General features: G+C 40.7%; 1 protein-coding gene across 2 annotated transcripts in view; it reads right to left on the bottom strand.

The window, feature by feature from the left end:
* The window catches only part of BMPR1B (bone morphogenetic protein receptor type 1B), a 228,063-nt gene that overhangs the window by 114,812 nt on the left and 85,838 nt on the right, over positions 1-27,413 (bottom strand). For both annotated transcript variants that reach the window (XM_044429418.1, XM_044429419.1), the window contains one exon: positions 16,967-17,052. The gene's annotated coding sequence lies outside the window, so the exon portion shown is untranslated. The remainder of the gene's footprint in view (positions 1-16,966; positions 17,053-27,413) is intronic.

Genomic DNA, 27,413 nt, shown 5'->3' with positions numbered 1-27,413 from the left:
ATAAAGAGTGATGAATTCATCTGCGATATTCTGAAACATTTCTACTTTACTTAAATTTTCAGTGAGGGTCAGATGCCTTCATTGAAAGAGTGCTGCTACAAAGAAAAATTAAATATTGTTGGCAGGACCAGCTCTGAATCAGTATTCATAATAAACCTGCTTTCATATCTGCATGAATACACTCGCAGAAAAGTTACTGTCTCTGGTCCAATATCAATGCAAAATGAATGAAAATACATCCAAGACTCTCAGCAAATTTAAATATCATTCATATGCCTAAGAGTCTTCAAAAATCAGTGCAATTTAAGCCTCAAGTTTAGGAGTTCTGCAACCAGGATATAATCCTCAAATGAGGAAAACACATTTTGTTTATGAAAGTTTTGGTTTATAAGTATGAAGCCTTATGAGAATAAGCCTGAAAAGTTTCAGACTTGCAAGATTTCCCTTCTTTATTCCTCCATGGCTACAAGAAGGAAGTTTCTAACCCAGTGTGAATTACCCGCTTTCTATGTTTCATCTGAGCTCTAAAATCTGTTTGATCTTAACTATGTTTACTTGAAGGAAACCAATTTCACAAACAAAGGAATGAACTTGGCTTGTTTCAACAAACCATCATTGGGATTAAACACAGTTCATCAGGTTTGAATGACATGACATTGATTGACATGACATACAATTGATCTAAAACAGAAACAGAAGTTTCTGAATTCCTCAGGACTGCACTAAGAAAGGGCCCCAAAGCCTGTAGCTCATTCTCATAACACTAAACCATTTGAGATGACACTCTTCACTGGACCTTTGCTACAAACCTTCATTGCAACAAAAGTATCAAAATTCAGATACATTGTTTGACCACTTCACCATAATATGGCTAGGCCTTTGAGACAGTAGGAAATAGGTTTATAGTCCTCCCCATACACCATGTAGGTATTCTGCTTGATTACTAGACTCATGAATCTCCATTCTTACAACCCATCCTACAATAGCTGTGTGTTACATAGCACATTTGTGGCTGGTACTGGAGTGCATGTCCAGTATTTTTTCTATGGGCAGTACATTAAGGAGCAGTAAAACAGTTGTAGGAGAATAGCAGCAAAATTATTAAGACAACCAGAATGTAACATATTTCCAGTTTCTCCCAAATAAATGACTTACTTAAATTTCTGCCATACCACAAGCCCAAAGGATGTCTCCTACTGAAATTATTTTCATTTGGTAAGAAACCTAACATTTGAACTTTGCACTCATATTTCACACCTTTGCAAAGCCAATAATGCAGGGTGACTCCCTAAGTCACCGAATCTTGCCACTATCCATGACACAGTATTCAGTGACACATTTTTGCTGGAGATGACTTGGTCAATAAACATTGCTTGTTCTCAGGTTCATTTGGGTCACTTTCTACTGAAGCATTTGGCTTGGCTGTTTGTATCAAAGTACTAAAACTGTAACCACATTTCTGCAGTGTGTTAGATGGTTATTTAGGGCACATTTCATGGGCTAGACTACATGACTAGAAGGAGGACTGAGCTCTATTTGCCTTGTTCACTAAATAGAGCTATGAAAAGAATGAATGGTCTCCAATTCCCTCTTCCTTTCCTATGTTTAAGGAATTATAATCAGAGCAAAAGTATCAACCAGTGCTGTCCTGCAAATGCCTAGTAATTTACATCAGATGCACCCAGAATAGCAGCTCTGGACAGCCCCTCCCCAAATTTAAAAATTCAGCTTTTTTAAATATATGTACATGGATTTCTATGAAATGCATACAGCTTTCTAGCAATTATACATAGGCTTCAAAAAAGTGGATCAAGTATATAGTTGAAAGTGGTACCTATATTCCACCCCATGTATCACAAGCATTATAAGGTCCCCAATCTGTTGCATTATTGGAGATGAAAGCTTTTCCTTCTAATTTTCTATTAGTAGTGTTTTAAATGTCAGAAGGGCAGAGAATCCACTTCCTCTGTAATTAGTTAAGACCATACACATCAGTAAATTTTATTTTGTGACAGTTTTTAAAATTTATTAATGTCAATCTCCTAGCAAAAAGAAGCAACCATGGTACACTGCCAAGGCATGTGTTCAAATAAGCATTAGATGCCAGCAATGTCTTCCGACATGTTCTGTCCTTGGCAGCCCTGCTCAGCTCCTGTAAATTCAAGGCTGGGGCTTCCTTTATAGAATCAATCCAACTCATAGTTGGTCCCTCTCTGTATCTTCTTCCTTCAAATTTCCCTACCTTATTGTCTTCTGCAGCAATCCTTTCAGCAGGGGTAGATATCTATGTATGGGTACAATATGGTTTTAAATGTCTTTACAACTATTGCTCTATAACCCTTGTGATGAACCAAGCAGGCTTTTCTAAAGTTCATGACCGTGGGCTGTGACAGGTACTGCTGACTGGAGCACTACAACTTAGCAGCAAAATCCACTAAGAATTACAAGGGCACTGCCCTTGTCCATCCATTTCAATGAGAGCTGCACAGGGGCTTCTCCTGGAAAACACCTAACGAAAACACCTTAAATAATGCAAAATGTGCCAGGCTACATTGCAAAATTCTCATTATGAATCCTGGGGGCCATCAGCCTATTCTTACATTTGGGAGGCGGCAGGCCACCTTTCACACAGCTGTTTGCTGGGGATAAAATGGTGCACCTGGAAATCCCATGTCTGATGCCTCTTGACAGGAAATCAGCTCATGAGTATTTTATTAGTTTCTTCCAAAAACACAGAGAGCCATGCTGTAAAGGTTTCAGATATTGCAATGGTTTAGAATTATCATCATGCCATTCCTCTGAATAGTTCAGCATATGTTTGCTGCTAAGCAGCCAGATGTAGCACTGAGAAGAGATAAACTTAATCCATTAAGCTTTGTGTTCCTTTATTAGCGATAATTTATGATAGCCTTGGTTTAAAAACAAACAAACAACCTTATTGCACTTGCAACAGAAATAGTCCTTGGCAAACAGGCAGAAAGTACATACACGGTTGCTTTGGAAGTTCACTCTATCTAGAGTAGTTTAAACTGGAAGCCTTCTCTGCTCTGGTGTACTAAACACAACTGTGTTCCTATAGCAACCATGTGCTATTATACACTAGGACTCCCACAGTTTGCAGGTGTGATGGAATACCTGTATATGATCAGATTTATCCCAGTTAATTTACTGGCACAGAAACTATATCATCTGAAACCTAAGAGGAGTAAGTGCGTGTGTGTGTAATTAGGGGAAACAGAATCCAGCAACAGGTGTCAACAGAGAGATATTTTAGCAGACAGCAGCAAATACATTTGATGTTTCTTAAGGGTTGGATCTGGATTTTCCAAGTTCATCACTGTGTTTGCAGGAGCAAGTTTGTGGTAATGCTGAAGAAGCAGAAAGCAACCACCTCCTCTAAACACTCCCAGACTCTTTAATTATTCTCCCAGTTCTACACTGATGTTCTTATACCTGGAGTTCATTTCTAGGAACCAATTAGAAACACCCTCCCACTCCAGATCTGTCCTCAACCCACACCTTTTCCAGAAAAGCCTTTGATTTAACCTCTAAGGTTCTTCCCAAGATCCAAGACAGGTTGCAGCTCAGTTCAGTTCAGCCACAGGAAGACAAGAGCAGAACAGATGATGAGGCCACAGTGGGGTAGGTGGGCCTGTACTGAACCAGACAAAGAGCAACTGGCCAGAGAGAGCAGATATAGTCATGGACGGGCTAGAGGTCAAGCACTGCATCAGGGAGATGAGGGACAGACCCTGTGAATACTGAGCTGAGCTTTACCTGAGACGCTGCATCTGAACTGGAAGAAGAGGCAGGGTTAGACTTCTTAGCTGAACTGCTAAGGCCAGCATGTCCCAAAATAACCAAGAGACTGGTGAGAATCAATCATGTATGATTCTAAGGAAAACACAGTTGAACATACTGAGTCAAAGAAGGATAGATGTTACTTGATCAGACTTAGAATCCAATGTCAGAGGAGCAGAACAGTTGAGTAGCATTCATCATTCATGCCATTTGGCTCACTCGCAATGGGAAGTTCACTGAGGGTGAAGTTAACTCCTTTTGGCTGGGAAGGGATTCAGTCTGGAATTAATTTCTTAGCACCAGTGGTATTTCCCTAATTGGTTGGCTTCTTGACTTCACTGATGTCTTTTATAATCATTTCAGAGATATTCTTCAGTTATAAATTCTAAACCTAACCCTAAGACTGTAGTTAGAATCCTCTTGTCTTGATCTGCTTGGAAGCAGAAATTGGGCAGTGGAAAGTGGTTTCCATCAGAAGTCTGTAACTGGTGTGTAAGGGTAAGAACTAATGAAAGGCTGAAGAAAAGCCAGAGAGCTGAGGTTTCTTCTGAGCTGAAGAAAAGCCAGAGACTTAAAAAGAGTGTTAAGCTACTCTTTTTTTGTGTGGTAACCATACATGAATGGTAACAATCAGGACTAGGGAGCAGGTGGTTATATTATGCCTGCAGGTAGCCCCAAGTCCTCGCCAGAAGGTTATAAAAAGGCAGCAGAATAAAAGGTCTAAGAACGCAGAAACATAACAGGAAAAGTTTTGGATTATACACTAGAGCAATGATGGCAAAACTTTTAGTGACCGAGTGCCCAACTGCAACCCAAACCCCACTTATTTATCGCAAATTGCCAACACTGCAATAAAACCTGAGACTGAGGTTTTAGCTTACAAAAACCAACACACAGCCAGTCCAAGCAAACATATGTATATATTCTTGGCAGTGCACTGATCGGCCATTCAAGAGCTCGGATGAGTCGCAGATAATGAGTCATTGCTCATGATGTCATCACCTGGCACCACTACTCCTTTCCAAGCATGCATAGAGCCCTTATGTGCACTGTTATTCTATGCCTGGCTGCTGGGGCGATGCTGCCGCGACTTGGCTCACATGCCGACACAGAGGGCTCTACGCGCCCACTGTGGCATGCATGCACTCCCCTACCCACAATATAGGGGTAAAATACCATTGAAAAGAGGGCGATTTTGAAAAAGCCTTCCTTAAGTAGCTTTTTCTGCACAGCTCATCATTTCTGCCCGTTCTAAACACATTCCAACCATCAAAATCATGCCAGGACACCTCGTTTTTCTAACCCTAACCCTACCCTGGTGCACACCCCTAACCCTAACACAGGGCTACAGTTCCACTGAAGAGGGTGATTTTGAAAAAGCCTTCCAAGTGTGCATATATGTATATATATCCTTGGCAGCACACTGACCGGCCATGTGAAAGCTCGGACAAGTTGCAATTAATGAGTCATAGTTTGTGAAATCATTGGCTGGTGCCACTACTCCTTTCTGCATGCACATGGCCCTTATATGCGCTGTTGTCCAATGCTCGGCTGCTGGGGTGATGTTGGGGCAACTCGGCTCATGTGCCGACAGAGAGGGCTCTGTGTGCCCACTGTGGAATGCATGCCATAGGTTCGCCACCACTGCTCTTGAAGCTATACTTTAGTTGTGAGTATATTATATATAAAAGAACACTATTTACTTTGGGATTTTCAGAAGATAGCTTGCTGATACTTAAGAATTTAAGAGACCCAATTACATGTTATGGTAGAGTTCCACCACCATTTTGCATATGCAACCTCCACTTGGACCAATTCCCCTTGGAAGCTGTTACCTCTCATGTCAACCCAGGCACTACAGTTTAATTTTGGGTTAGACAACTAATTAGTCTCCAGGTTTGGTAGTTCCTGAACAATCTCTGCTTGGCCTGATCAGTGCAACATATGCTAAATGAAGATACTCACTCAGGACATGCAACAGCAAATTGTGGATTAATTAAGTCATGATCTCCTCCATGAGATTAGCATCTTTTGAGTCCTTAAGAAATGTCAGCAAGCAGTCTTTTGAAAGCAAATCATTCAAAAAATCTCTCTAACATACCAGTGTTTAATGGCTCATCTTGTCTGTTGTGGGTGCACTGAGCCTATGCCCAAGTTTCTTATAGCAAGCTACTAGGTTGGGGTGGCCCAACATGTGGCCCATAGGCCTGGCTCTGCAGTCCTCTTGCCACTTGGAGCTCCTACACGTCCCCCATCCAGATCCCAGCAATGGCACAGGCATGACTGCAGCCAGCTCTCCCAAGGCCGCCAACCTGTCCCACTCTGTTCCTGAGGTTCAGGCCCACAAAGCGTTCTTTTTCACTCAATTAGTCCTAAAAATCATCATAAAATTAAGTAGCCGCCACTAATCCCTGCAGCAGATAGCAAGCTGCAAAGGCCCACAAAAATATATTAAAAATATATTGTGCATATTAAATTAAATAGCCGTGAGGCTAATAGGGCAGGCTAGAAATCAAATAATAATACTAAATACATATATTGCAAACACTTTGATTGTCAATACAGAAATGCAATTCATTGTGTAGCCCTGGGTTGCGTGCCAAAGTCCTCGTGCAGCCCTGGAGGCATGAAAAGCTGGACTGCCCTAGACTAGGTAGTCTTAAAGTGTTCCGAGTGAACTGGTGACAGCAGAAAAGAGTCAGCTTGTGGGACTCTTGAATAATAGTAATGGAGGCTTTTTAGGCTTGACATATAAGCACTCCCTAGAAAAATAAGAATTTTCCATGGGTGGAAGGATCAGTTTCTCTACATAGAAAGTATGGATAGTAATCAACAATAATGGTGTTTTTTAAAGCATATGTACAACTTTGATTTAAAATTAAGGAACAGGATTAGAGAGAATGAGAGGTGAACCTTTGACTCACCAGTCTGACCATGAAGGCAATTTATCTGTCTAGATTTTAAGAAATCTAGGCTGAAGTTTCAAGTGCAGCCTTTTCCAATCTGGTGTCCTTAAGGCATGTTGGATTCCAGCTCCCATCATGCCAATGATTGTGCTGGCTGGACATGATGAGAGCCAGCACAATGACAGATAGTTCAGACTATATGGAAGGCACCAGGCTGAGGAAGGCTGTTCTAGAGAAACTAGACTGAAGAGCACTGAAAGTCATTTTGGCCATGGCAATGGAAAACTCAGTCACAAAACCTCAAGTACACAAAGTCCTCATGGTCTTTTTGTTCTATCCAGAGAGGAATGCAATTTGCAAGACTAAAAGGATAAAAATAATGCCATGCCTGGATGTGACCCTTTAGTACTACTTGTAGAATACTGAAGTTAAGTAGTAAAAACAAATTTGGTGGTCAAACTTTCCTGGTTGCAATTAGAGATGCTTTTTCAAATGGCAAGACTTGAGTTCCGTATTAGCTTCAGCAGTAAATTATCTCCTTTCAGTATTTTTTGAATATTCATTTTGGTAGAGATGCAACTATTTTCTTGAAGCTTTGGAGAAAATGTACTGAATCAATGTTGATTCAGCATCTGACTTATTCTATCCAATGCACAAGTACTTACACTCTGTGACTGCACACTCTTTTGGAAAGCCATTCTCCATTCATTCAGGACCACACTTTTGCTGGTCAAGTGTCCACCATAGGAGAGTGCAGGCATAGCAGCAGTAGCTCCAGAATTAAACCAATGATGTGCAGCAAGTACGGATGCAGGCGCAGGCTTGCTTTTGCTGAAACATTTATTGGGGATTAGGTTTATCTTGTTACTTTGTACACTGCATACCTTAAGGCTCATTTTTGTTTGTTTATATTGCAATTCAGCCTTCCCCAACATGGTGCCCTTCAGACCTGTTCGACTGCAAATCCCATTACTAAAAGCCTTTGGGGAAGGTAGGTGGAACAATTCCAAATAAAACAACAGTGAACAGATTGAGACGTGAAACAACCAGCATCCTAAAACAGACTTCTATACCCTATGCAGAATAAGGTAGATTTTTATACTAAATTATTGTAAGCAAAAGATAAAATTGCCCAGTTCAGAAATGTGTGCCCCATGCTCACATTCAGAGTTTCTCATACTGAATTTTATGGATGCATTAGTAAAAAAGCCTAGATACTTAGAAAAATGTCTGCAGATTTTTAAAAACTTTTCTGCAGATCTGTGAAAATAAATAAGTTAATAAAATTCTGAGACTGATAGCCCTTATCTAAATTTAGCCACTAGAGGGGGCATGCAGAATTCATTTAAGCAACAAACACACCTTTCAGATAGATAGAAAGATAGATACCAATACATGTATATAAATGTCGCTAAGTCTAAAACATTGATTTGGTCATAATTTTACCCTGCAAGATAAACACACTAACTTTCATTAGTGATACACTTTTGCAAAACAGCTAAAGTAAACAAGAAAACAGAGTAACATGATGGATGCTCCATAAAAAGACTGGGATTTTTTCAGTTTCCTTCAACTGTACCCACAATAACGTTCATGGTTGCATCTCAAACATGGTGATACATTAAAACTAAATCCGCCTGCAATGCAACCTTTGGAGACACTGTTCAGAGGTGAAGCGAGGGGAACCACAGTGCTCCGGAAAGCCCATGCAGGCTCATAAAGAAGCTTTGTGGGTCACCATCAAAGTCTGTAGGATCGAGGTGTTAGAGGTTTTGCATAAAAGCATTTGGGTTGGCCTTGTGCTAAACAGCAAAGGCAGCATTCTCCTGGGGACAGCTTTTGCTCCTGCAGTACAACTGTAATTGATTTGCAAGCCACCAAGAGAGCCTATGGGTGGGCTTGGAAGTAGCAAAGGAACTTAATAAAAAATACAGTTGGAGTCAGCAACGAACTCTCTGGCCACCCACCCATGGTTAGTTTGGATATAAGGAACGTCCTTGTACTGATTCAAACTATTCATCTATGTAGCTCAGGTATGACAGACAAGAACCGCCCAAAGAAGAAGTCTTTTACATTCCTGTCATCCACAATCCTTTAATGGGGAGAAAACACCCCATCTGTAAAGAATTATGATCTTGGAAGATACTGTACATATTATGATTCCATTGTCCCTCTTGAGTCTTCTGTGCAAAATATTTTTGAGACCAAACAAACTTGAAGGGACTCTAAAATCATCAAGTCTTTTCCTTTGGGAAGACGCTCAATATGCCTTTCCTGACTGATTAACCCCACATACTGCGGACCTCTGGGCTACAAGTAAATGGGGGAAAAATGGGAGTTCCTGAAGAGGTGTTTTGCTCTGACAGTACCTCCAAAAAGGTGCATGTTGGCCCTTCTCCTTATGCACCCCTGCTCCTGGCATGCAATTGCACCACCAAAGAATGTCGTAATCATTTGTGGCTAAGAAAAACCTACCTGGTGCCAGGACATATACTAGATGTTTGTCAATCCAGTACTACCTTGACATGAGAATATCTCAAAATCTAACATAAATCATTCAGTTGTCACTAACTAAAAGAGACCCAGACTACATTCATACCACCACAATGGGCCCCTCATTTCTCCAAATTACGGTACTACTGGTTCCTCCATCACCATGCCTTGCTACCCTTCTAAATCTTGAACTAGGCAAAAATTCAGCCACCATATTTCATAAGGTGGTATTTACAAAAGGGCTTACTAGCAACCATTCCTTAAAAGGTTTCATTAATAAGTAGCTAGCTAGATTGCTCACTTTATAATGAGATTCATTCATAATGGGCAGTCTGTGGGGGGGTAACCTTCAAAAGCTTTAAGCAGAACTCTGTGTCCTAGGTCACTTTGCTTCATCCAGCCCATGCCTTGATGTGCCAATCTTGATTTGCCAGCAGAGTACCAGCAATAAACATGGAAATCGTGCTTCAAACAGTTAGCAAATGTCACTAGCCAAGCAAATTATTGTGATACAGAAGCCCATAATGGAATATGGGTATTCCTTGCATTTAATGCCACACATCTATCTTTGGTGATTTGTCATAGTTTGTTAATTAACAACGAAGTGTGGAAGAGAAGGATATTATGTAAAGTTACTTGAAAGGTAGGCATAATCAGCTAACCAATACAGATACTAATATGTAATTTTCCAAGTCAAGGCACAAGGACAATGTGCTTGATAATTAAAAGTCATACTTACACTTTATACTTCTGGGAGTAAGGAGATTTGTAATTAATAGCCACTAGTCGCTGGTTTATTACGGTTTTCAGCAAAAGCAGCTGGTCCTGGTTTACTGCTCTGCACTAAATGATATGTTGACCTTTGGGGTGGGGTGGTGGTAGAGATTTTAAGCATATGGTTTCATGGTAACATGATCTGGACCATGAAGGATGTAGAAAAATTAGTATAGATGGACCACTGCTGAGAGAGAAAGCTACTCTGAAGGGTCAATTTATCATTGCAAGCCAAAGCTTCAGAGTACTTACAGTTTACAGAAGGGTGAGGTGGGATAGGCAAGGTATGTTACCAATTCTGTCTTCCTGATCTCCTGTATGAATTGGGTGTATTCAGAGCAAATAATCCCACTCTTTCTTAACACATGGTTATCTTGAGAAACAAGTGGGTATGGAATATTTCAATGGAACAGTAACTTTAAAAAAACCTCTGTCACTTCCCAAGTGCTCACGCTTCTAAATTTAAACAAGTTTTCAGCAAATTCTAAAATTCTGTCATATAGGAGTAGAGGTTTAAATGGCCAGGGGTGGTACTATATGACAAAGGAGTGTAGTTATAATTTTTGATGCCTGAAGCGGCTCTAAAACTCTTGAGAAGGACCTCCCCAGAAAAAAGAAAACAGTTGTTGCCAGAAAAGTGCCAAAAAGTTCCTTGATTTCTACCATTATAGACCTTGATTTGACAGTGCAAAGCAAATGCAACAGTTCTCTCTCTTTTCAATCAATAAAATGTTTCTTGAGGTAACTCTTCAACATGTTTTAACCCAAACTTTTATGAGTTGTCCTATAGACCCTTGGCTGTTCAGACCACTTATCTTTCTATTTCTTTTCTTAGAGCACCCAGCAGTGCCTAGCGGGACCAGAGGCAAAGACAAGGATCCGGTACCAGGCAAGGCAGGATCAGAAGCAGGCACGAGTTAAGGCACAACTGAAGGCAGAGGGGGACTGGCGAAAGGATCAGGAATGCAAAGCTTCTGCCACAAAGCCCCCTGACACTATTGCCAAGCTGAGTAGCACGGGGAAGCCTTTTATAGAGTATTCCTGAGCTCCCAGCTGGGCATCCTGAGAACACAGACTCCAATCCTTGCAAGAACCAACAGACCCAGTCTTGGTCCTGCAGACATTGGGAAAGTGAACTGTGCTGCCTTTTGCAAATGCAGCTCGAAGAGGCGGTGTGTCATTCTTTCACGTCCTGACACACACCTTTGAAACGATATTGTAATATTTGATGATAATCCAAAACCGGCATCAGTAGAAAGTACCTCTGTGCACACCTAATGTATGCAGAACCTCCGACATCTCCAGCTACTTTCCTTCGTTTTGGCTCCTGCCAGGAGGTTGCGGGTCAGGAGAGCAGCAATACTGAGTGCATTTTTCTTCCACTCATTGCTAGCAATGGAAAAAAATGTATTTAGACATGCTCTAACTGCCTGAGAGTGTGGTTGAGGGCTGGGAGGACTTAGGATCCTCAAATTCTCAACAACTACTTTCCCATCCACTGGCACACCTCCGCCCCCCAAAAGCCTGGTTTCCTCCTTGCCTTGGTCTGGGGTGCTGAACCCTCCACGGCAGCTGGGAGGTGCCAAAAGAAGGCACCAATGCTTTGAAAAAGCCTTCTGAAGGCATAGTTCTGCCTCCTATGGCTCTAGGATGCTCTCTTAAGGACTATAGGGTTGCTCTTTAGCTTTTATAAACAATAGAACAAGATCCTTGGCTTCTCCATCATTAACTCTTTTCCTATGACATTTTAGGATGCTACATCATAGTTATTAAAGGAGTTAACCGTTTCTAATTTAAGACCATGAGCTTGTGGGTAGAATTTGTTCTCCAATTTATCTGAAATAAGGACCTTAATGATTTGGTTTAAATAATTAACATTGCTAAGAAAAGTTGTTGGAAAACAGGGATTTATTCTATTGCTATTTCATACAATTTCTGTTTTCATGCAATGCTTAGAATAGTGCCAACATTAGGAAAATATAAGCGATAAAAACAAAACTGCACTCTTTTGAAACTGGTGCCTAAGCACTGGAATATATTTGATTTGGATAATGAAAAGCATGTGGTGATTTTTTTAAGTCATGGATCATTTATCACAAACATCGCAATGAGTAATGAAGACAGTGACACCTTTCCTGTATTCTTTCCACTTGCCTCTCTTTCTCTTACTGACACAGACACACACAAACCTATTAAGAATATAGACTGAAACACTTAAAACTGACAAACACACCAAATCCAGCAACATTAGTGTTACTGAGCCTACTAATACCAGAAAAACTCAAAGTTATTGCAATAGGTAAGCATACAATTTTCACGCAATCGAACACATAATCAGTCAGTGCGTAGCGAGCAGCAGCCCAAATGTTGCCTTTTGCACATTCAAGTTCCTATGTGCATACACAGAGTAGACACAGTTTTCTATATATGCTCCAATGCAGAACCTAGACAGGCAGACCCCAAGTTACAAACAACCTGCACTTAGGAAAATGCCTTCACATCATGTCTAGTCTAAATTAGTTTTCATAATTTAGCTGACTCTGCAGAAAGGAACAGCTCAAAAAGAACAAATCAAACCAGTAGTAATCACACCTAATTTTAACAGAAACTATGTAGTACTTCTGGGAATGTTGTTATAGCAAGGATAAAATACCTTCACCGTCACTGGGGCTGCAGCCGATGCAATAGCCCTCCAGGACTAGATGGCACAAGTTCACACCATAGACTTTTCTTGGGATATGGATCATTTACATTTTTCTCTGTCAATGGTAAGGATTATCCTATACTCTGCACAAAGAGAAGTGGACATTTACACTGAACCCCATCAAATTTGAAGATTCCTGTCCCTGGAGCCAGGGAAAACAGGAAACTTCCACACTTTTTTCTATTGTGCACCAAGCAAAAAAAATACATGCAAATACTGAAAAATCAAGATGGAAGGTGCCTCATACTTTATTTCAACCATCTGGACCCTACAATGATATGCATCTGTATTTGCCTTCTCAGAAGTAGATCCCATTAAGTTCAACAACAGTCACCGCCATGTAAACAGGCATCGATTTGCAGCCTGAAGTATCTACTCAAAGGAAAAATCCTGCTTTATTAATGAAAAGCAAAGAGACACAAATCTCAAATGTTTAATCCTTTTTAATTTTGTTGCTTACGTCCATATATGCCCAGCCGCCCCTTGAGATCAGCAGGAGAGGCCCTCCTCCGGGAGCCCTCAGTGAAGGAAATTAGGAGGGTGGCTACTCGGAGGAGGGCTTTCTCAGCGGTGGCGCCTAAGTTATGGAATGCGCTCCCCAGAGAGGTCCGCCTGGCGCCGTCATTATTTGTTTTTCGGCGCCAGGCGAAGACCTTTTTATTTATGCAGCATTTTAAATGTTAATATTATTGAATTTTATTCGGCCAGGGCGGCTTATTTTATTTTACTGTATATATTTTAATTGTCATTGTTTTAATGTATTTTGTATTCGATGTTGTAAGCCGCCCCGAGGCCTTGGCAAGGGGCGGCATAGAAATGTTTTAATAAATAATAAATAATAAATAAAATAACACTTGCGTGAAAGTATGGTAGACACAAAGCCCAAAAGCCAGGGCTTTGGCAAGCTGGGTACGAACAACACGAGTAGTCGCAGTGTTGACAGTCTGGTCTGAGGTTTCTTGAAACCCAGCTTGCAAATAAATATAACCTTCCCTTTCTTTAATATATCTTAGCAGTATGAATGAAATCACATCAGGCTAGTGATCCAAGTGGAACATTTTATTGTTCTGTTCATTAGTCCACATGGCTGTTTGCTCGAGTCAGCACTGGTTACACTCTCTAATTTGTGTAGTATGGGACTATTTTTGCTATGGTACCCATTCAAAACCGTGTGCTTGTGTATTTGCACATAGATGTGCAGGAAATACAGTTCTACATAATATACTAATCACTACCAATCACTAAATAAAACAAAAATGCCTATAAGAAATGCAGCTCTCATGTCTAATGATCAAAGCATTAGAGGATTAGCCAACTAACACTAAAAAGTGCTCTGATAAAATTACAGAATTTCTACAATATACGTAGGATGCGAAATCTTAACACTGCTGTGCATAAAAGAATTCTAGAACCATGCAAACAAATTCCAATCCTTGTCGAATAATTCAATCACATCCAATGCTCCTGTATGACTTCTACAGTTCTTAGAACTTGTCCATGATCAGTGCAAGCTGAAGTTTTGAAACAAAGTATACTGGCTTGTTTGCAATACTGCCATATCCTGGGAGAGTAAACTATTATTATTATTATTATTATTATTATTATTATTATTATTACGTTGTTGTTGTTGTTTCTTCATTTCAAGTGCTGTTTTTATTTATCATAGTTTGTCTGAGGGCCAAAGCAGAGGTATTGTTAAAGGTACCTTTGCATTTACTGTACTATCTTTACCAATTGCAGTTTGGGGAAGGTGGGGGTGATAATAAATCAAATCAGAAGACTGGAAGGGAATTTAACCTTTTCTTCCCTGGTTTTCTTCTGACATCTCTTACAAAGCTTGAATTACTTTGAGGAAATTTCCCATTGGTGGCAATGGGAAATTTCTCCCCAGTATATTAGTAGCTTCATGGGAGAGATTATAGGATGGTGGGAAAGGGTTGAACTCCTTCAACATGTCTGCTTTGCATTAAGTAAAAGTTTATCCTTGCCCCACTTTTCCATGCTATTTGGCTTTGTAAAAGCATGCACATTAAATGTAAATATGTATTCACAATGCAAACCTGAATATTTCTGCTGAGAAGTCACGTCCACTGGGTTTATTCCCAGGTTAAAAGTGTATGGGATTGCAGCCTCAATATGACATTTAGTTGGACCCCGAGATTGTGCAATAAGGAAGACTGAAAACAGGAACTCTCGCTTATTGCACTACCTTTCCCATGCTAGAAAAATTATTTTAAAATGGGCACGTCCCCTTGGCAATAAGTTCAAATTGCACACTTCAGGAGGCAGAACATGTGGTGAGTTTTAATGTCTTCTGAAAATGTCCCTGTTTAGACAAGCTTTCTCTGGCTTGCAGTGGATTACCACAAAAGAGGCTGGTCCATTGGATTGTGTTCTACCACTGCTTTTAATCGTTTTTATTGTTTCAGTTATTTATATTTGTTTTGTTGTGGCTGCAATCATTTATTTTATTTTTTTCATACTGTGCCAAGCAGAGCATTTAACGTTCTTGTTATATTAAGCAGACTATTCCTTAACCAAACAAAGAGCTGCTGACGAAATGAAAACTTTTTCTCAAAGTAAATTAATCCACACCTGACCAAAAGAAGAGAAAATACGATTTCTGTGTTCCTGCATGTTGGAAAATGCTGCAAGATAATAATTGCCCTCTTTTTCCAAGGGCCCTTTGCTGGCTTTGCCAGAGCTGGATCAAGACATTTTGCTGGTTGAACCAGAGCAGCCAAAGGTATCCCATTTCCAAATCAGGATGCATATGGCACAAGCGCAGTCTAGTTACTTGCCACCGGAGGCAAACCTCCCCCCACAAGCTCTGGCAAAAGAAATGTCTAATAAAAATATCTCTCCTGCTGCTGGCAGTAGAAATGCAATAACAGTACATTTACAAACTATGTGTTGCCTTTTCACAACTCCCCAAATCAGCTGTCTAATGCTGGGGCCAGCCTTTGCTTTTATAAATCATAATTTGTTCAAACTGTGCATAGTGAGGGGGTTGCAAAGGCTTCCTCACATGCTACAGGTATTTGGGTATACATTAAAAATCATTTCCTAACTATTAGCATATACTTATATGGGCATTTTTATATCTTGAAAGGTTACTGCTTCCCTTGAAGGCAGGCTAAAAGTCATATTAAGCAGATAAACAGCAAAGGTTCCTGCTTTTCCAGTATAGGTTAGTATTAGAACCCTTGACTGGGTAAATAAGACACAAACTATACATAACACAAATAGACAGATCCAATCTCATATAAAGCTGAAAAGCACGTGACTGATTTTTCGAGCAAAAGAGAATTACAGGTGAAGGAATAGGCGTACCAACAGTGCACTTGCTAGGGATCCAGATTTAAGATATTTCGCTCACCCATGTGACATTTCTGTCCTCAAAATCAGACACAAATGCATGCACACACTCATACTGTGCCAGTTAATATGGGATTTGGGTGGACTTGTGTTTAAACCAACAGGTCTTATTTGCATATTTTATTTTTATTCTGTATTATTAACATTCATGTTCTACTCAATCTGCTAAAAAGGCATCAACAGAGTGTACAACTTAAAACAATAAGGCCATGTACACTAAAAACATTAAAACATTATAACTATACATTTTAAAAAGTAAAGCATCCAAGTACCTTTGGAAGAGGGGAAGCAACAGAAGAGGATGGCATATTTTGATATATTTTATAGAAATATAAATCCTGAAAAGATAATAGTTGAGGTGGGAAAAATTCCTTTTCCCTGACCCAAGAGCATCACAGCATATCAACATTCCCTTGTTTCCACTAATAAATTAAATAGTCCAGACTGTTTTGGTTTCCTTTTCAACTCAAGGTTATTTAAAAGACGTGAGGGAGAATATATAGAAGCTGGTTTGTGGTGCACCTGTACAGCATCAAACAAATGTCCATCCCAAGATACACTGGAAAGCAAAAAATTACAAAGGATACACATAGAAAATAAATTCCAACCTTAAGGGCTTTCACCTGTGGCACAATGAGAGTGCTGAAATTTCCTTCCTCATCACCACCTGTCATCTTCAGGGGCCTTAGCAAACGGAAGAATGATGTTTGCAACTGCTTCGTAGAACTTAGTCATAAGGACAGCCATGTTCACGAGGGAAACTATAAACAAAGAGCCGTGCTCACCATTGACCACTGCTGGGTTCTGCCTATGATTACGCAGCTCTCAAAAGGCCCTTCATGCAACCCAGCAGAGACAGCATTTGATGGAGACAGGAGAAAGAGAAGGAGAAGGAGAAGGAGTCACATACCTTTAGAATCCTTCCTTTACCGCAGGCTGCCTTGCATCATCACCAGAAGACAATTCCTATGATAGACCAGCCAAAGCCGATTAAACCTGATGGGTAAAACAAGCACACTTTATTTAAATGCAAAACAACCATAATTAAAAGAAAAGAAATGCAAAACGTTGCTTCCAAATCCAAGCTTCATTGCAGTCCATGCTTGCTTTGACTCTCCTCCTCCGTATGTGCGTGTCTTTCCCCTTTTCTAGAATTGCGACGTAGTGGTCTATAAATATTGGCCCAGCACTTGCTCGCTCTGTTACTTGCTCATGGCACAGGTCTGTGTTACTGTACACCATGGCATTACTCAGCTGAAGTCCTCAGCTGCTCAGACAAAGCCATGAATTGGCTGCCGACCCTGCTCCCTGCCTGCCTGGAAATACCATTTTGCTGCCAGCTTTACAGATGCTGTGGGCCTTTCCTGGAGGCTCGGATCAGGCACAGAAGAGTAATTATGGGCCTTGTCTGAAGAAACAAAGCTTTCTCCAAGCAGGTGCACAGGGGGAGGTAGGGAAAGAGAAGGAGGAGAGAAGAACTACTTTTGTTTTGGCTAAACTGCCTAATCTCCAGCTCCCTTTATAGTTTTCTATCTCTAAATATTATTCAATTAGGATCATTAAATTTGATTACATCCACTACATGAATGTCAAAGCTTTGCAGAGGTGCATTCTTTAAAACCAGCTTAATAAAAATAATCAATGTACTTTATTTTCCCTAAGTGTTTAAAAAGCCTGCACAGTCCGTAAATGGGAGGAAAACACAAGCACAGAGAATAGAGAATAATTCCAGAGGAATGGTAAGAAGTCTAGTTCACCTACATTATTTGTACTGATTAGTAAAACCAACAGGTTTTGATCTCTGAAAGCATATAATTGCACGCATTACAAACATATACTACAAGACATGCTGAATTTGGGGGATTGACAACACAATCTTATGCATATCTGCACTGAAATAAGTTCAGCCAAGAGCGCCTGTCCCTACTCCTAGGTAAGGATGTTTAGCACTGTAGCCTGAAAGTCTAGCCTAGAGTGTTCAGTGACCTTGCCAGCATTACTTGCTAGCTGGAACTTGCAATTCTTCAAGCATTTAAGAGGCCTTGGACAGATGTGATTTTGTAGGGGGGGCATGCAGGGGGCAAGGACCTAAGTGAGCAACACAGCAAGGCACGGTCAAAGGCCAACGGTCTGCATGCACAGGATGTGAAAGGGGGCTTAATTTCTGGGGACCTACCACCAATTTTACCCAGTTTCTGGTCAGCCCCACTCTCTGATGCTGCAGGCTCAATCATTAATAGTGTTTTGGCCTCGTCTACTAGAAAAAAATGTTTTGGCCAGTCTAGAAAAAATGCCTTACAGTCAGGGCCAGCCCAAGATAGTTTGCTGTCTGAGGCCAAGGATAAGAGTCCCTCCACCTCACTCAAATTCCACATGCAGAATCTGACTGACCTGCCAGTTAAGTCCTCCTCCGATGCTGGCAACAGAGCAGATACTTCCAGGGCACATGAGGACGGTGCAACTTATAAGGCACATGGACCGTAGCACCGAAGCCCCGTCCACCAACACCTTTCGACTGCTCAATGCCACACAGCATCTCCTGCCTCAAGCAGCTCACTCTGCCTCACAGTGCAAAGGTCAGCCCTGCTTGCAATTATCTGGAAATTCCAAGGTAACTATTTCCCCTATTTATTCTTGACTAGCAAGAAACCTACTTTATTGAGTATGTGAAGTGGCCTTGTACTGTCAGGCGTTCTGCTCAGCTATCCCAGACCTGTGAATTCTTACTAGAAGTGACTCTTCAGGGTCTCGATGGCAGTCCTTCCCTAGCCTTGTATCCTCCCAATAATTTAGACTACAGCTCCCAGGATTTCTGACCATTGGCTCAGCTGGTGCAGGTTGATGCTATTTGAAGTCCAAAACACTTGGCAGGTACCCAGTTCTGGATGGCTGTCCCACCACATCCCTTTAAACTGGAAATGTCAAGGACTGAACCTAGGACTTTTTGTGACTTCAGCAAAGTCACATCGGGTTAAAGATATCTGTTCACTCGTTATCATACAGGAAGTGGCAAAATAGAAAATGTTGGGTGATTTATGCTTTCTTTTTTCCTCCTTCATAGTATGGAAATAAGAGTTTCAATATCAGACCAGAATAAATTCAAGTTGTGGGAAGCATAGAATGTGGAAGCTCAAATAATTTCCCCCACATTTTGTAAGGTGAGAAACGTGGTGTGGGTAGGCAGGTTGACCAATAATGTCTAGGGGCCAAAATTACAGCGCTTCCTCTGTCCCCCATTTTTAGGACAGAGACAAGCGTGTTGTTGTCCTCAACCGGATGTAGGCTCCAACTGTCAGTGGTAGAGTTACGACCTCTGCTGTTGGGGAACAAAGCACCCAATAGCCAGGCACTTGCTTAAACCAGGTTATCTTGTTTACTGCACTTTTCCAGCACATTAATGGTTGCAAACAACCTGCAGCTGCTACCTGCTCACTTGGCACCCTCCTGTGGTCGCTGAGAAAGAAAGTGCCCAGTGGACATAATCTTCTTCCATCTCAGGCTATGGGCAAGAGTGCTACCTACCTTCCCCAAGATGAGATGGTGGTGATAATAGGAAAGCAAACCATCATTCGGTTCAACCTGCACTAGCTATGACTTGAGCCTCTGATAAACAAATATATCAGGCCTGATAGTCAAAGTCTGAATAATGGAAAGTATTTGGAAAGCACTGCATTGCTATGGTCAAAAACACATGCCAAAAGCAATCCTAATATATACTGGCTGTAGTCTAAGCATGTACAGTTATAGGTATCTTGGACTAAGAAAATTCAGATTAGGGAGATTTAAGTGTACATATTATAAGATGCTTCTAAGAAGAAACTAGGCCATTTTAAAAATCACTAATTGCTATTAACTTAGTTGGAAACTATTTCAAAAGGAATGTTTATGCAGAATTTAAAAGGCAAATCCTGCCACAAACAGAACTTGAAAAAATGCACAAGGCGTCCCTCCGTTTCCAAACATAACATCCTAAGTGGACCTTGTTTTCACTGAGGTAAACATTTACAATTTTAGTCACTGTTAACTATACAATCTAAACTTTAGCATTCTGTTGCAATTGGCAACCTTCTGGCAAGTGACAATAATCAACCTGATATTAATGAAGTATTGAAATCTACCCATCCGCAATTCTCAAGGACTCCACTGGGAACACCATGCTTATTAGGGGTAAATAAAGCAACATACGGATAAGGCTTGCTTTTTGAATATTTTAAGTTAAGGCGTATTGAGGTATTTGTCATGAATGAATGCCTTGCTGTCAGGGCAATATGACAGTGGAACCAGCTGCCTAGAGAGGTGGTGGGCTCTCCCACACTAGAGACACTCGAAAGGAAACTTAACAGGCATCTGAGTGGGATGGTATAACTTGGTGTCCTGCAACAGCAGAGGATTGGACCCAAAGGCCTTCTTGGTCCCTTCCAACTCTACTACTCCATGCTTCTATGAATGGAGGGATGGGTAGGCTTGGCCACTCTTCCAGCATCCTCATCTCTGTCTCAAACTTTTGCACGCAGAGCAGGAATGTCTAAAGGGGGAATATGCACCCATTCAGATTCAGACACAGAGAAACCACCATAAGAATAGGAACCCTGATCATACAGGGATAATTCAGAGCATGCTCCCCTGTCGGTCCTTCTGCTCAACACACAAAAGTCAGACGTTCTAGCCAGCAAGGGCAAGGGTGCTTTGAGATGAAGCTAGCACATAAAGCCCTAGCATCTCTCCACACCTTCTGGGAATCTGCCTACTCTGGAAGAAGTGGCAGCAACTTTAAGTAGTCTGCTAATGCACCAACAAATAATTGGAATGACACTAAAATTCTATGGCCTGTTACTAGCTGAAAGTCACACACAAGCCCTGTTTAGGTGTTTGCCTCCACACATTCTAAACAGGATTTATGTGTGACTTTCAGCTAGTAACAGGCCATAGAGTTTTAGTGCACGTCCAATTATTTTTGGATGACTAACGTACTTTACATTTACAACCAGTTCAGCCAGAGAAGGATTTTGAAGCATGAAGTATTCCACTTTCCTTAATAGCCCCTCCTTTAAAAAAAGAAAAAGAAAACTAACTATTGGAAAAGATTTATTTTTTCTTGACTAATACATACTTGCAAATCTGTATTGTATTAATTAGAATGGGGAAAGTATCACCCACCCCTTCTCCTCCATTTATCTTTGAGTTGTTCATCATTTGTTTTTTATCTGCTATTTTTCTCCTGTACCAATTGGACTTTTTCACAGTGCATGCAAAACTAAAGACTCACCCTTGATCTTTGTTTCATTCACTGTTCTTATTCTATTTTGAATGTCTCATGGTGAGACATACAAGCCCTCACTAGTTACAAAAAACATGTAACCTAAAGTTTCTTGGACTTGGTAACCATGATGTCATCAGCTTGATCAAGCAGATTAAGGTAGTATACATGGTTCTCCTCCCAAATTTCATTCTCACAACAACTGTGTATAATACGTGACCCTGAGATGGAGCAATACCCAGTAACCCTCATGGATGACTGGGGATTTAAGCCTGTGTCTCCCCAGTTCTACACCACCATGAAAGTAGCCCTCCACCCCCCATGGACACTACCCTGGATTTAAAATACTGGTAAGTACATATCTGAAACAGCCTTTATAGGAAAGAACCAGCTCCAGTTTAGAAATTTTGAATTAATCAGCTGCAAATTCATCTCTTTCAAAACAATATTGATAAACATAAAACACTTTCCATAGCATATCAACATTGTTTAATTACAGGTATAATATTAAACATTTGCTTTTCCTCTCAACACATAACAATAACAGAAGACAAGATGGAACTGAAGTAAAATGAAGCTGATCTACCTACTTTCCAATTGGTACTTAAAATATGATTGTTCCTGTATCATGCTTAGTTCCAAGCTGCCCAATCAGACCAGTGGAAAGTTGCCAGTCACAGGCTTTTTCTCAAGATGCTCTTATCATCCAAACAGACTCTGCTACATCAAAGGACTTGGCCTCCTGTTGACATAGTTGCCCCAGCAATGGAGCCTGCAGCATTCTGGAAGCCAGAAACCTTATCAGAATGTCTCTTCTCTTAAAGCAATCAAGTGGCAGGACCAAAACCGTTACCTACAAATTCCATGCACTCCATAACATTGGGCCTTGGCTTGAAGAGATTTGCCAGCTAAACATCAAAGTTCCCAATGAGCCACTGTCACAGAGCACTTGAACACTCCCTGTTCAGTAGACCACCTATCTTAACTGGCTGACTTCTTCCTTATTTAACTTCCTTGTTTCACTCATACTTGCAACCTGTACCAGCTGTTCTCAGTCTTTTGTACCAGCAGGTCATATTTGGGAAATGACCATCACAAAATGGCTCTCATGAAGAATGTGGCTAGTCACAAAATGGCTGCTGTGGGGACCTGGCTAGTCAAAATTGAGCTAAAGATGGGTGGGTGAACAGTGTGCCCAGAGGCTGTGAGTAAAGGGAAAATGGCATGGCAAAGGGCTAGAGGAGAAAGAAAGGGCATGGTGAACAGCTGGAAAGGGAAGAACATTTTCTGAAGTCTGTACTGAATATTTCTTTTGAAGGAGACCATGCATAGAGAGCTTTGTAGGAACAGCTGGAAGTCTCTGCTAACACACAAGGAACCCTATTCTGCACACTTAGAGTACAAATTAAAATAGTCAATCAACATTACACTAAAGATCAATCCAATTGTGACACTGTAAACATTAACCACCTTTAATTAATTAAATTAAACATTAATCACATCCATGGTATCCTGAGTAAAACCTGATCAATATCAGCCACTCCCAAGTATTTTCTTAGAAATGCTCAAGCTCCTATTTTGTGGGTTTCTTTAGGAAGGAGTTCCTAACGTGTGAAATTTAACTTGACTATCTCTGTGTACATCCCAGTTCTCCATGACTATAGCATAGCTATAAAATAGTTATGTAGGTGAAATAGTTAAGGTGTTTTCACTCAACCCTTAAGTGAAAAGAATTTTAGAGCATAAGAGATAATGAGACTCTTTAGGCAAATTCCATGCAAACATTCAGCTTAAAACTATAGCAACTTTTCTTATCACCAACAGACACTACCACTACCATCTTGTTCATCCCCCAACACACCTCTCAGCTGAATTTTCACATGAGGTAGCCTATGTATGCCAAACGCAGCACCTTCCAAGACTCTTGGAACAGGACTTCCATCATCCTCGCCTAGGAAAGCCACTAGCCATTCTAGATGAGATGACAGGAATTGTAATCTGACATGCCTGGAGAACGCCATATTGGAACAGGCTGTATTGTAACATGCCTCATTTCACAAATCGGCATACCAAGTCAACTGATCATTTTCCCTCTTTTCTGCACTAGCCATTAATTCCCAGGGATTTTATGATCCAAGGATATCATAAATTCCTTCTTTGCACCTTTCTACTTGCTCACTTTATTTGGCCCACTGTATGGCTGGGAGCAAAAAAAGGAAAAAGAGGCATCTGTTAATATTCTAGGTAATAATGCGCACTTCCAGATTGCCATATTTTGAAATACATGGGATTTTCACGTACTCCAAATATAAATGGGGCACTTGCCGAGTCAAAGTGCAGAAAGGTTATATAATGAGACAGAGTTATTCTCCCACAAAAAACAAAAAACTCTCTCCTACTTTCAAGAATAATTCAAGCAGCATGAAAAGTGAGGCACCAATAATCTCTCACCCAAGCAACAACTGGAAATATTGCTGTCACTCAGATTTAGCTTTGTGATGTTTGTCATGCAGCCAAATAAGATTAAGCTATGCAATGCCATGACATCATCTGCTGAGTACATGATCCCTGATTGGCTATATCATGTGCCCAGCAGGAAGAAAAGTGCAAAAACAGCTGCTGATAGATGTACTGAACAGGTGCGAAAAGATAAAAAGGCAAGGTGGATTTTTGAAATAATATTTTGCATTCCAAAGACTAACTCCTTCTCCACTTAAAATGTTTGTCCACAAAATATTAGCTCAGCCCCAGGCTGGCCACCTCTAAGTTATATCGCAGATGACTAGCAAAGCATATATTTCAGCAACAACATAGGCATGGTTTTGTTTTTGTAGACCAAGGACATAGGTTCCCACTTGCCACACACTTGCTTGGCAGGAGTTGCATGCAAATTTCACAAGCCAACTCCCTGAGCCTGAAATATTATCCTATGGTGAATTCTCTTACAAACATGAGTTGCAGTTTTCAATAGGGCTAAGTTCCAAGTTAAACCCCTTACATGTTTTTAACTGTTCAAATTAATTAATTCCATGTTATCCTTTTCTAAAAGACATCACCAAATATGGAAGGTTGAATATAACCAATTATTTGCCTTCAATGCAGAAATGTAAGAAATCATGTGGGGAAATGATTTTAGAGTTACATAGTAGCTTCAACCCCAAACAAAGCATGACAACCTCAAGCTTTTTGAAACCAGTTATGTTAAACATGCCCTTTGAGATTCTACCAAATAAATTAAGTTATATTGCTTTATTTACATCACACATCAACTAGTATGATCAATGCGTATGTACAGAAAAGTGTGGCAACATTATAAGCACTCTCTGAGCCTGAAGAGTTCTTTGTATGCTTACGTGAGTACTTACCATGTGTATACAGAAATCATACATTGATACACATTTTATTTCATGCCTTAGCCTGAGCATCCCTGGTCTTAAAGTGGGTAGGAGGGGATTGTGCACGCCTGCCTTGTCCTATGTCTCCAGATGTCCAGGCTGCCTTCCCTTCAGTTCAGACCTTCCATGATAAATTCGAAAGGTCCTAAGCCCTGTTCAGGCATTCAGAAAAGGCTTGACATCCATGCGTGAGAAGAAGCTCTGCTCCTTCCTCCATTGCGTTTGTCACTCTGTGCTCTTAGAGAGTGATTGTCTGAAGAGAAGAGCCTTTTATATCCACAGGAACTCATGAAAAAGCCACATTCTGGCTCACATGGATTGCTCCTACTGATACAGAAAGTTCTCTTCAGACATTCATCTGCCATAAGTACAGAATAATAAACACAATGGAAAAGAGGGGCAAGGTTGTGGCTCTCCTTGTCCTCACATGTTGCTGTGAAGCCTTTTCTGAATGCCTAAACAGGGCTAGACAGGGAGTCATGTGTTTGTCCACGTGAACATGAGTAGAACTCTCTGCACACCCAGGAGCTGACTTAGCATTCAAGGGGATGCAAATGGCCCTTTCAGACATTGCTTGCTTGCTTGCTTGATAGCCCACCTTTTTCATTTTCTTAGGAAGCCCAGAGAAGTAGGAGTAGGAACAGCATAAATTTTATGTTCTCTTTAAGCCCTCACACAACGAGGAAGATGTCTGAACAGGGTTGTTCTGACTGATAAATGCAGCCCATTTCTTCAATTTACAGAGAGAAAGAGGAAGAGAGAAAAGTCTGCTGCCGTATGTGGATAAGCACCTTAATGACTTGCTCAGAACTCTACTATAACCAGTTTCACTTAATGTAAACCAAGTGTATCTATTTTTCCTCTGCTGAACAATTCAAGGCAAGCTGTTTCCGAGATTTGTCAAAAGTATCTTTAGCACCATGAGAAATGTCAAGAAGAAATCACTGAGGAAGTGATAAGTCAAATGAATAAGTCAAATGAAAGCAAAATTGCTTTGGTTTTCTGGTTTTGGTTTCCCTCATCATGCGTTTTCCCCAGGTTGGTGCAAATTAGGGACAACTAATCCTAAATTCTTCTGGTTGCACACAGCATAATGAACGCTACAGTCGGAGTGACTTTAGACATTAACGGTAGGTGCAAATACAGGAAGCATGCTTCCTGCATCCGTGCATGTCATTAACATCCTAAATGGCTCTCAACACCAAGGTTCTGAAACCTTGGGCTCTTTGTCCGGACAAAAATGCTTCTGCAGGAGTGTTACATTCCTCAAAAACTAATGAGGGCATGAAAAATATAGGTGATGCAGGAGCTTAGTCTTTATAAGCAAGACCACAGGGAAATACAGCTTTCAGCAAAAAGGGATTACGGAGTAGAGACTAGAAGAAAATCTCAGTATGGAGTGTGGCCTGCAGAAGGACTATTATTAACCATTTTCTGCCTTCCCATTTAATGAGCATTCTGTTGCTCTTTAAGCACCACGTTGCTTACCTTTGACTCTAAGAGCCTTTGTTTTCACATAATAAATACCTGGAGTCTTGGGACTAGACAGGAAGATCATACACGACTCCAAAAGGCTCTTGCTGTTGACAGATCATTGTAGGTGCTTATTCATTATTAGCTGCAAAACTATTGATGAAACTCTTAATAAAAATGTGGTGCTGTTTAGCAGTAGAATGACTATGGCATAAAGTCTAAAGAAACTGGATGTTGCAGAGCTAACTTTTCAGTTTGCCTCTTCATTCTAGCATAATGAACAAACAGCATTAAAAAGAAAGGTGAGTTACCAGGACTCAATTATATTTCATTACTGAAAAAAGAAATTTAAACCCTTTGCAAAAAATGAACTGCATGTAATTTGAATTTGCAGTCTATGGAATGGTGTACAGGGTGGGATCCAGAACAATGCCACCCTGTATGAACATTAGCATCACTGCAATGAATTACACTGGTTGCCACTTGAAGCTTCGGCCCAATTTAAAGTGCGCGTTTTAACATACAACACCCTAAACAGCTTGGGACCTGGTTACCTGAAGGACTGCCATTTCCAGTATTGTCCAACCTGCCCATTGCGATCTAGAAATGGAGTCCTTCTGAGAGAGCTATCCTAAAAGAGGTAAAAGGGTTGAGGTTAAGAAGAAGGGCCTCCTTAGCGGGTGTCCCCAACCTTTGGAATAGGCTTCCTAAAGAGGGCCACCTGGCACCCTCTCTACTTTCATTTTGGCACCAGGCAGACTATCCACTTCCACAGATTTTACAAAACCTGAATTTAAAAACTGATAATAAGTGTTCACTCTGCTCCAAAATATTTCCTCTCTCTTCCTCTAGTACTTGTGTTGTTTCTTGTACATTGTTAACTGCTTAGAGAGTCCTGTCAGGCTATTGAGTGGCACATAAAGTCTGGCCAGGTTTCAATTTGGGTTCAAGCTGTTCAGACCAGTACTGTCTCTAATGGGGATGGGGGGGGGGGGTTTATACTCCTTCCCTCACTCACTCCTCTGTACTTTTACCAAGACAAAGAAAGCCTTACCTTGCCATAGGAGTAAAAGGACATGGGAAGGGCTCATGAGCATGCAGGAGATGCTTTGGAAGGGAATGGAAAGGGAATCCTTTGTGCATTTTGACTTTTTTTTTACATGGTGTGTAAAAAGGATTGTCAAGTATCTGTCAAAGTGGTGGGCTTTCTTTGGCCTTAGGGGAGATGTTGT

The sequence above is a fragment of the Varanus komodoensis genome, unplaced genomic scaffold (assembly GCF_004798865.1).
Source record: "Varanus komodoensis strain SLA01 unplaced genomic scaffold, ASM479886v1 scaffold2, whole genome shotgun sequence".
Lineage (NCBI taxonomy): Eukaryota > Metazoa > Chordata > Lepidosauria > Squamata > Varanidae > Varanus > Varanus komodoensis.
Note: the sequence above shows the minus strand (reverse complement) of the source record. Positions and strands in the feature narration are given on the sequence as shown.